The sequence below is a fragment of the Mytilus galloprovincialis genome, chromosome 11 (genome assembly GCF_965363235.1).
Source record: "Mytilus galloprovincialis chromosome 11, xbMytGall1.hap1.1, whole genome shotgun sequence".
Taxonomy (NCBI): Eukaryota; Metazoa; Mollusca; class Bivalvia; order Mytilida; family Mytilidae; genus Mytilus; species Mytilus galloprovincialis.
The window spans coordinates 44,776,413-44,785,218 of NC_134848.1; the positions used below are offsets into that span (position 1 = coordinate 44,776,413).

Here is an 8,806-nt window from a genome sequence, read left to right on the forward strand (position 1 = left end):
AGCTGTAAAGGACATTGACAAAACATATGGCATATTCACTATGCATTTTAATGCTGTTTTTATTTGTAAATAAACTCATCATAGATACCAGGACTAAATTTTATATATACGCCAGACGCGCGTTTCGTCTACAAAAGACTCACCAGTGACGCTCTAATCCAAAAAAGTTGACAAAAAGCCAAATAAAGTACGAAGTTGAAGAGCATTGAGATCCAAAATTCCTAAAAGTGTTGCCAAATACAGCTAAGGTAATCTATGCCTGAGGTAGAAAAGCCTTAGTATATCAAAAAATTCAAAATTTTGTAAACAGTTATTTTATAAATATAACAATATCAATGATAATTCATGTCAGCACAAAAAGTGCTGACTACTGGGCTTGTGATACCCTCAGGGAAATAAATCTCAACCAGCAGTGTAAATAAAAGAAAATTGACTGGTACTGTTCGACATCTTATTATATTTCTTTTCTGCCTCGTACATATTAATTTTTTGTTTGTGTTTCTATTCCATATATTATAAATCGATTGAAAAAAATACAAACTAAAACTGAGGAAAACTGAGATCAAATATAAGAGGAGAACTACGACACAACAGAAACAACACTAAAATGTAACATACATAGAAACGACTTATAATATAACAATGGTCATTTCCCTAACTTGATACAGGAAATTTTAGGGAAAAAATGGTGGGGATAACCTGATTTTGCTGCTAGCCAACCTCGCACTTTTATGACAATGTTAGATATAACATCAAAATGACAACATTACAGGACAGGACTACAGAACAAATAAACGCAAGAACATTCAGGACAAAGAAAAACACAAATATATGTTCCTCCCTAACAATAATTATTATATACTAATAGATCGTTCATGCAGAAATAATCCAGTCATGTTCGCCAATTGGGATTATAGGAAGGAAACAGAAACAAACTTTTTCACTTGTAATTGAATATTAAGAACTAATTCGTTAACGTTAGTGAAACATAAACAAACTAACATAGCTAACCATATAACAAAGCTTCAACCCAACTAAGTGTATAACATACATTAACCACTTTAAAGATGTCTGATATATGCGAGGCCCCTCATGGGGTAGTCTTAACAATAATGATCTCATTTGTTTTGCAAAAATTATCACATAATCTTCAATTAATTTTTTTTTTAGATAAGATACTCAAATAATAAAGAAAAACAATCTTAAATCATTAAATAATAAAAAAAAAATATAGTCCTAGATTTATATCAAGAGATAAATAAATAAAGACCTATATTATCAAATCAATAAAAAATCATTCAATATTAGGTCAAGTATTCAAATAATCACTTTAATAAAGTAATCAACTGATCAAAGACCTAATGCGTTGGCTCTTTGTCCGATCCATAACACTTCAAATACATTAATCAACCATAACACAACATACAATAACAAATAAAGCGTTAACAATATTATTAGATACATAGTGTGCCAGTGACCTAATTAGATATATGTGAGATCAGTAAATTCCATATGAGGTGAGAGCGATGCCATGTATACCGTATTAGGTCACTAGCACACTATGTAACAAATTTATCTTACCAACTGTCTCAACATATGGTATTTCAACTAGCGGCCTATCAAAGTGATCAAGTCGTCAATACCGTTAGTATTAAGAACCTGGTTATATGGGTCTATACAATGAAAATTGACAATAACAACAAATTGTTAGCTTTAAATGTGTTTTATTAATTTATTTCATTTGATCATCATCAATTCTTTCGTCAGAAGAAACATGTAAGATTATTATGCAACACTGTGTTGTTTTTATAAAGGGATGTAACACTATTATTAACCGTGTATCGAAATAATCCCTGCCTATTAACCTAATATGAAATATAAACGGTCTCCACGCGGTTGTTTTAAACCAATTATATTCCTAGATATGATTAGGAGGTAACCTTAAAATGTATAATTGGTTATCTCGAAATTCAGCATAATCAGGGTCTACACAGAAATTCCTACAAAAGAACCGGCAGCACTTCCGTTGACCTTCACACTGGGTGTCACGTTCACATTCAGATTTCCTCAGATAACATTTACGTTGTACGTTTAGTTGACTAGAATCATTTGGACATTTCCCAGGTTTTCGATCTATAATAAATGGATAAAAAGCAACAATAAAATAAAACGAATATGTTAAAAAATTAATCCACAATCGTATGTGTTTTGCGCTATTGTAATTATCAATTGTGTATGTATTTCTATTTGTCACAGCAACATAATCGTTGATAAGTGGGAACTGTTTAACAATCCAAAACTTTTGGTAATATCTGTATTATTATATCTTTATTGTGCACGTTATACGGTTAATTGATTTGGATCATTTGAAAATTTCGCAGACTTGGTATCTATAGTAAATGGTTCGACAAAAAGTTTATAATCATAAAATTAAATACAATTAAGAATGGAAATGAGGAATGCATCAAAGAGACAACAACCCGACCAAAAAGCAAACACCAGTCGAAACCTACTAATGGGTCGTCAATACAGCACAACTCCCGCACCGGGAGGCGTACTTTATTCATATAAAAAAAAACTTTTGTTCGCTTTCGTACAGTTTTGTGCAAGTACATGTATATCTTTCTATTCAGAGGAGTCAGATCTTGTTGACTGTACCACTGTCAAAGATTTGTTCCCTTGTCAATGTTTTATTTCTTAATTTGATACAAACCTTATTTGTTACATGTATACCTGTACAAAACGAAAAACGAAGAATTATCATCTGCACTGCACCCGCAATACAATAGCAACACCACCCACAATGCAATAACAACACCACCAGCCAATGTGGAACAGGAGTTGCTTATTTTCCCAGATTATTAGAAGTCAACTGTAGTTTTGTTTGTAAGTGGTCCATGTTGATTTTCTATTCGTCATGAGGAAGATATTAATTACCTGCTGGAACTCGGCAACATTTAGAGCAACACAGTTTTTTTCCATTACAATCTCTGTCACTTATGCACTTAGATGCACATGTTACTTGTGGATCTTTCGGACAGAATCCCTGGAAAATACTTGGTTTGAATACAAAGTAAAATAAACATTTTTCTTTGTAAACTATGTTCTACAAAAAGTAAAACACAAAAAATACCGAACGCTGAGGAAAATTCAAAACAAAAAGTCCCTTTGTCAAACGTCAAAACAAAAGCTCAAACACATCAAACGATTGGATATCAGCTGTCATTTTCTGAATTGGTTCAGGCATTATAAGAATCAGTTTGCCTTTTGAATTATAAATAGAAATAAGAAGGTGTGGTGTGAGTGTCAATGAGACAACTCTCCATCCAAATAACAATTTATAAAAGTAAATAATTATAGGTCAATGTACGGCCTTCAACACGGAGCCTTGGCTCACACCGAACAACAAGCTATAGAGGGCCCCATAATTAATAGTGTAAAATCATTCATACGGGAAAATCAACGGTCTAAAAATGTTTGTTATTAGGATTCCTAATTTCTTTTTCAGGTGCATGTATATGTTTTATTTCACGGCATGTGTTTTTTTTTAAACACAGATCTCTAGCAACGAATTATACTAAACATTACACTCGTCTAACAGTTGTTTAAGGCGAAGTGCTTGCTCAGTACTAAAAAACACACTGTGAATTTAAAAAAAGACAGTACTCTTTCATATTGATTTTTTTTTTGTAGTAATATTGATCGTACACAGATCGACACATCAGATCCTCTCTTTTATGTTATATCAATATTACCTGCCGACACTCCCTGTAATAAGGACATCCTACTCTACAATCCACACCATTTATTATTGCATGTTCGATACTCAGACAAGTGTTTGCTCAAGGAAAAGGTTGAGCACATGGCGGATATCGTCCACAAGGGTCTCTCTCTGTAAAGTTATATTGATCAAATTGACGAATCATTCATTATAAGGCAATTATTTTTATCACTGGTTTATACGTGTGTTCAAATGAACATAAATCATGGCATGATAGAGTTATTTCGAATATAAAAAGAACAAATTAGATTTTTGTGACTTCGAAGCGGATCTAAAATACACTAAATGAAAAAAAAAAAACAAATATATAGACCGTTTGTATCGTGTGGTACAAGTTTAACACGATTTTTACTATTAAAGTACTTTCTAAATGTATAATCCTAAATATAGGGTAGAAAGGAAGTGATCCATGTGTAGCTGCCTAAGTGTTAATAAAGTATAAAGTATGTCATCGGTATAGTCTTGATTTGAATCAGGACTTGGTCCAAGTTTCAAAAACCTTTATTTCCCTAAATTATCACAACTATATGACTGTGTAAATGAAATAACTCTCCATCCAAGTCCCGATGTATAAAAAAGATAAGTAGCAGTAGTCAGCATTTCGGTGATGACATGAATATCAATGATATGGTTATTTTTATAAGTTTTTATACCAGGAATAGATTACCTTAGCCGTATTTGGCACAACTTTTTGGGTTCTCAATGCTCTTTCGACTTTGTACTTGTTTGGTTGTATAACTATTTTGATCTGAGTGTCAATAATGAGTCTTATGTAGACGCGCGTCTGGCGTCTTACATTATAATCCTAGTACCTTTGATAACTATACAGGTCAAAGTACAGCCTTCAGTATCGAACAGAAAGCTATAAAGCACCCCAGAATGACGAGTGTTTTTCGTGTATTGATTGCTTAAAACAAACAGAAACAAAGAACAGACTTGCTGACGCCTTTACATAGTCGCTCGCATTCTGTTTTTGTTTTGAAGTTATTCATGTTACCATTCAATCCACCATATGTAAACGTTTCACACTTCATAGTGTCAGAATTGTAGAACCATCTTTAGATAACTACTCCACCTGCTGGTCCTCCAACTAGCGGCAAAGTGTCTACTTAGAAAATGAAAACAAAACATTTTAAATCCAATGCATTTGAAGTGCTTTTAAAGATTAATCTCCATGATGAACATTCAAAGCCAAATAGTATACTCTTTCCCTGGTACAACTTACCGGTGAAATATTTTGTTTATTAGACATATTTTATGGCATTAAGTCTTGTTTCATCGTCATTCGATGACTAACAGATGTGGTAAAAGCTAAAATTATCTTTGAATACTAGCAATGTGATTTAATGTGTATCAAAAAAATATTTTCTAAGGATGTCATGCAGTTGTGTATGGGTAAGCTGAACTATAAACCCAATGCGGAAAGATTGCGTGTTTGAATATCAATGCCGGAATATGAAAAATTAATTCCTATAATAAATGTATTTTACTGAACTTTCCTTTCAATTGCAAAACGAAATACAACGAAATATGTTTGTTTGTGTTTTAAAAGAATTTGTGTGCCCGATTTCCCCCCTCATTTTTCCTGTGTTACATTTGGATTCGGACCAGGATACACCATATCAGATTATACTTGGTAATTCAGTGAATTTACCTTGTAAAGAACACATTTAGGTTACTGCTTTTCTAAAAAATATTTAGATTTTATTTTATTCATTTAAAATTGCCACCTTTTTTCTTTCAAAAACTACAAAAAAATTAAAAGGATTTTATAAAATTTTTAAATATGACTTTTGAAATTATATGCAATAAAAAAATTTAAAAGAAAAGTATGAGATATCTGGCAAATTGTTTGAATGGCACTACAATGATAACACCAGAGGATTGCGAATATCTTGCAACAAAAATTTAAAAAAAAGAGGAGCGAACTTCCTTAAGGTGTTAACAATGGCTTAACAGTATGTCATTGAAAAATATTATACACGAAACATTGTTCAAGCAGGGCCCTATATATCTATAAATGGTTTATTACAAATGTACGTCATGAAATAGTTGTGTAATCTCAAAAACTTATCCGGACTTGAAAGATTAGGAAACATCGCGGTCTATACACAATATTTCAATTCTAACGACACAAATTATAATATATATATATATACTAACCTCGTTTATTGCAGACGGTTTTACATTCTTCTTTCGTTCTAAAGTTATTTGTATTGCCGTCACATCCGCTATAGTAAAACTCTCCACACGTGCCAGAATGTACGTCATAATGGAATCATTTAATCCGGGCATTACAAGTTCCCACAACTTTAGGTATGTCACACACATTACCTGGTGGTGGTGCTTCAGCTGTCTGAGATATAAAAAGAAAGATATAAAATAAAATAAAAATAAAGATTTATTTTTTATTTCAATTTATATCATAATCAAGTTGCTGAAACTTTTAAAGAGCACCAAAATAAGCCCTCTGAAAAATGTGTACGCACGTCTATACCCAATGAATTGAAGGTCAATTATAGTTTATAATAGTTAGAAATATGAACATATGATAAGAGTGTTAATGAGACAATTCGCCATTAAAATCACAATTTTTAAAAGTAAACCATTATAGGTCAAAGGACTGAATCAACACGGAGCCATACCGGGCATTTGAAATTTGAATCAATAAAAAAAGAAAATATAGACCTGATTTTTAATTATACAATATGCCAACAGACAACAGTATGTTATTGACTTTAAACATGCAGATAAATAATTTTGAGGGATTCAATATATAGATATAGGAAGATGTAATATGAGTGCTAATGAGACAACTTTCCAACCAAATAACAATTTATAAAAGTAAACCATTATTATAAGTCAATGTACGGCCTTCAACATGGAGCATTGGCTCACAACGAACAACAAGCTATAAACAGCCCCAAAATTACTAGTGTAAAACCATTCAAACGGGAAAATCAACGGTCTAATCTATATGAAAAACGAGAAACGAGAAACACGTATAAATTACATAAACAAACGACAACTACTGTACATCAGATTCCTGCCATCACGAGTTGGTTGACCGTTATGGAATAACCGTTTCACAAATGATATCGGATATGTTCCTTACGTCGTAACTACAATCCCCTTTCCTTTCATGAATGTGACCTACCGAATTAGACTATTTGCCGGATTTGTAATCACATAAGCAACACGACGGGTGCCACATGTGGAGCAGGATCTGCTTACCATTCCGGTACACCTGAGATCACCCCTAGTTTTTGGTGGGGTTCGTGTTGTTTATTCTTTAGTTTTCTATGTTGTGTCATGTGTACTATTGTTTTTCTGTTTGTCTTTTTCATTTTTAGCCATGGCGTTGTCAGTTTGTTTTAGATTTATGAGTTTGACTGTCCCTTTGGTATCTTTCGTCCCTCTTTTAGGACAGGTGCAAACATTTGCGGCGGGATTAAACATTTTAATGGTACCAAACCTTCTCCCTTTTATTGAACTATAGTATAACATCACAACATAGAAAAGCACACGATAAAATATCAATTGGAAGGCTTAACTCAATCAAAAAACGTAAATTAACACATATGAATGAATAAATTTCTGCGATACCTGAATGCAAATACATAGTTAATAAAATATTAGGGAAAAACATTCAAGGCCAAAAAGCAAACAAACAAGTCTAAACAAAGCCATGGCAAGACACCATCGCGAAATATTTATGTTTGTTATCACTCGTATCCTTACAACGGACAGTGGTGTACATAATGTACCAGCATAACATAAGAACACACTGTACACGTTAGTTCGAAATGACTTGTTTTCGCATGCTTCTGTTGTTTCAACAATACCTAGAAAGCTAGCCACATGAAATTAAGCTTGATCAAACAAATGCAAACAAATACATACACGGTGCACTATAAATTTAGTATAGTTTAGTCTTTAATAGCTACATAGGATACGCGTAAATATGTAATCAAATTTTCAATGGTATTTAAAAACGCCTTGTATATTTCACCAATGTGTCAGTTCATTATATAATTATTGCTTATCTTATGGATTAAAACAAATGGAGCTTTACAATTTCTAACTTACCAAAGCTAAGAAAATAACAATCACTATACATGGTCCTTGTAACATCCTGATTAACTAATAAAACAATAACAAATAAAAACAAATATTCACGTACTTTTTAATCAGTTTCGAAGTGAATCCCCCTTTTCAGTATGTTGTTTCAATGAAATGCATCCGTGTAAATAACATAAGTTTATTTGTAATAGTGACAGGTACACACTTGTGTGTGTATTTTATTGGTAATGACGACAGGTACACACTTGTGTGTGTATTAGAACGTAGAAGTAGTAATAGTGTCAGGTACACACTTGTGTGTGTATTAGAACGCAGACTGAGTAGTAGATTGATGAACTGTTTGTCTTTCAATTGTTTTTATATGTTTTGTTTGTGTTTATTAATCATAACATGATCCGTTACAATTTCGACGAAAATAAAATAGGTTAATACAGTGAAATCTGGCTAAACCGAATCCTGCATAAACCGAAAACCTGTTTAAACCAAACATGTTCTTGAGCACCGTCATTTAAAATTGTATGGATTGTGAACTTTAACGGAGTTACATGATTATATGATTCAACGTCGAAATGTATGGATCAGTGAACATAGACCGCGTGGCGAAGAATATGAGTCGTATTTATCATATAAAAATTCAAAAAACTGTTTTAGGAATGAATTTCGTCGAGTCTATGACGAGTATGTAACAGAGATGTCTAATGATATTGAAAAATCTATCGACGTAGATCAACGCTTAGCATGGTGTATTATCAACAGTCGTCGATCACGGAATACATCTGATATCCTACTTAAACTGAACAATAAACTTGTAAATGATCCCGAAAGTGTTTGCGCTGAATTTGCAAATCTTTTTGAAGCAATTGCCAAAATGTCCGATCATACTGAAGACAAAGCCAACAACAAACTTTTGAACCTTATTCGTAATCGATGTGATAATGACCC

General features: G+C 32.6%; 1 long non-coding RNA gene across 1 annotated transcript; it reads right to left on the reverse strand.

Annotated features, from left to right (window-relative positions):
- Positions 1–1,719: 1,719 nt before the first annotated feature.
- On the reverse strand, positions 1,720–8,087 carry LOC143052241 (uncharacterized). Its single transcript, XR_012971048.1, has 6 exons — positions 7,965–8,087; positions 5,945–6,137; positions 4,779–4,889; positions 3,756–3,892; positions 2,938–3,046; positions 1,720–2,133 (listed from the first exon to the last, which is right to left on the reverse strand). It is a non-coding gene; the product is annotated as an uncharacterized LOC143052241 (long non-coding RNA).
- Between the last annotated feature and the right edge of the window lie 719 nt (positions 8,088–8,806).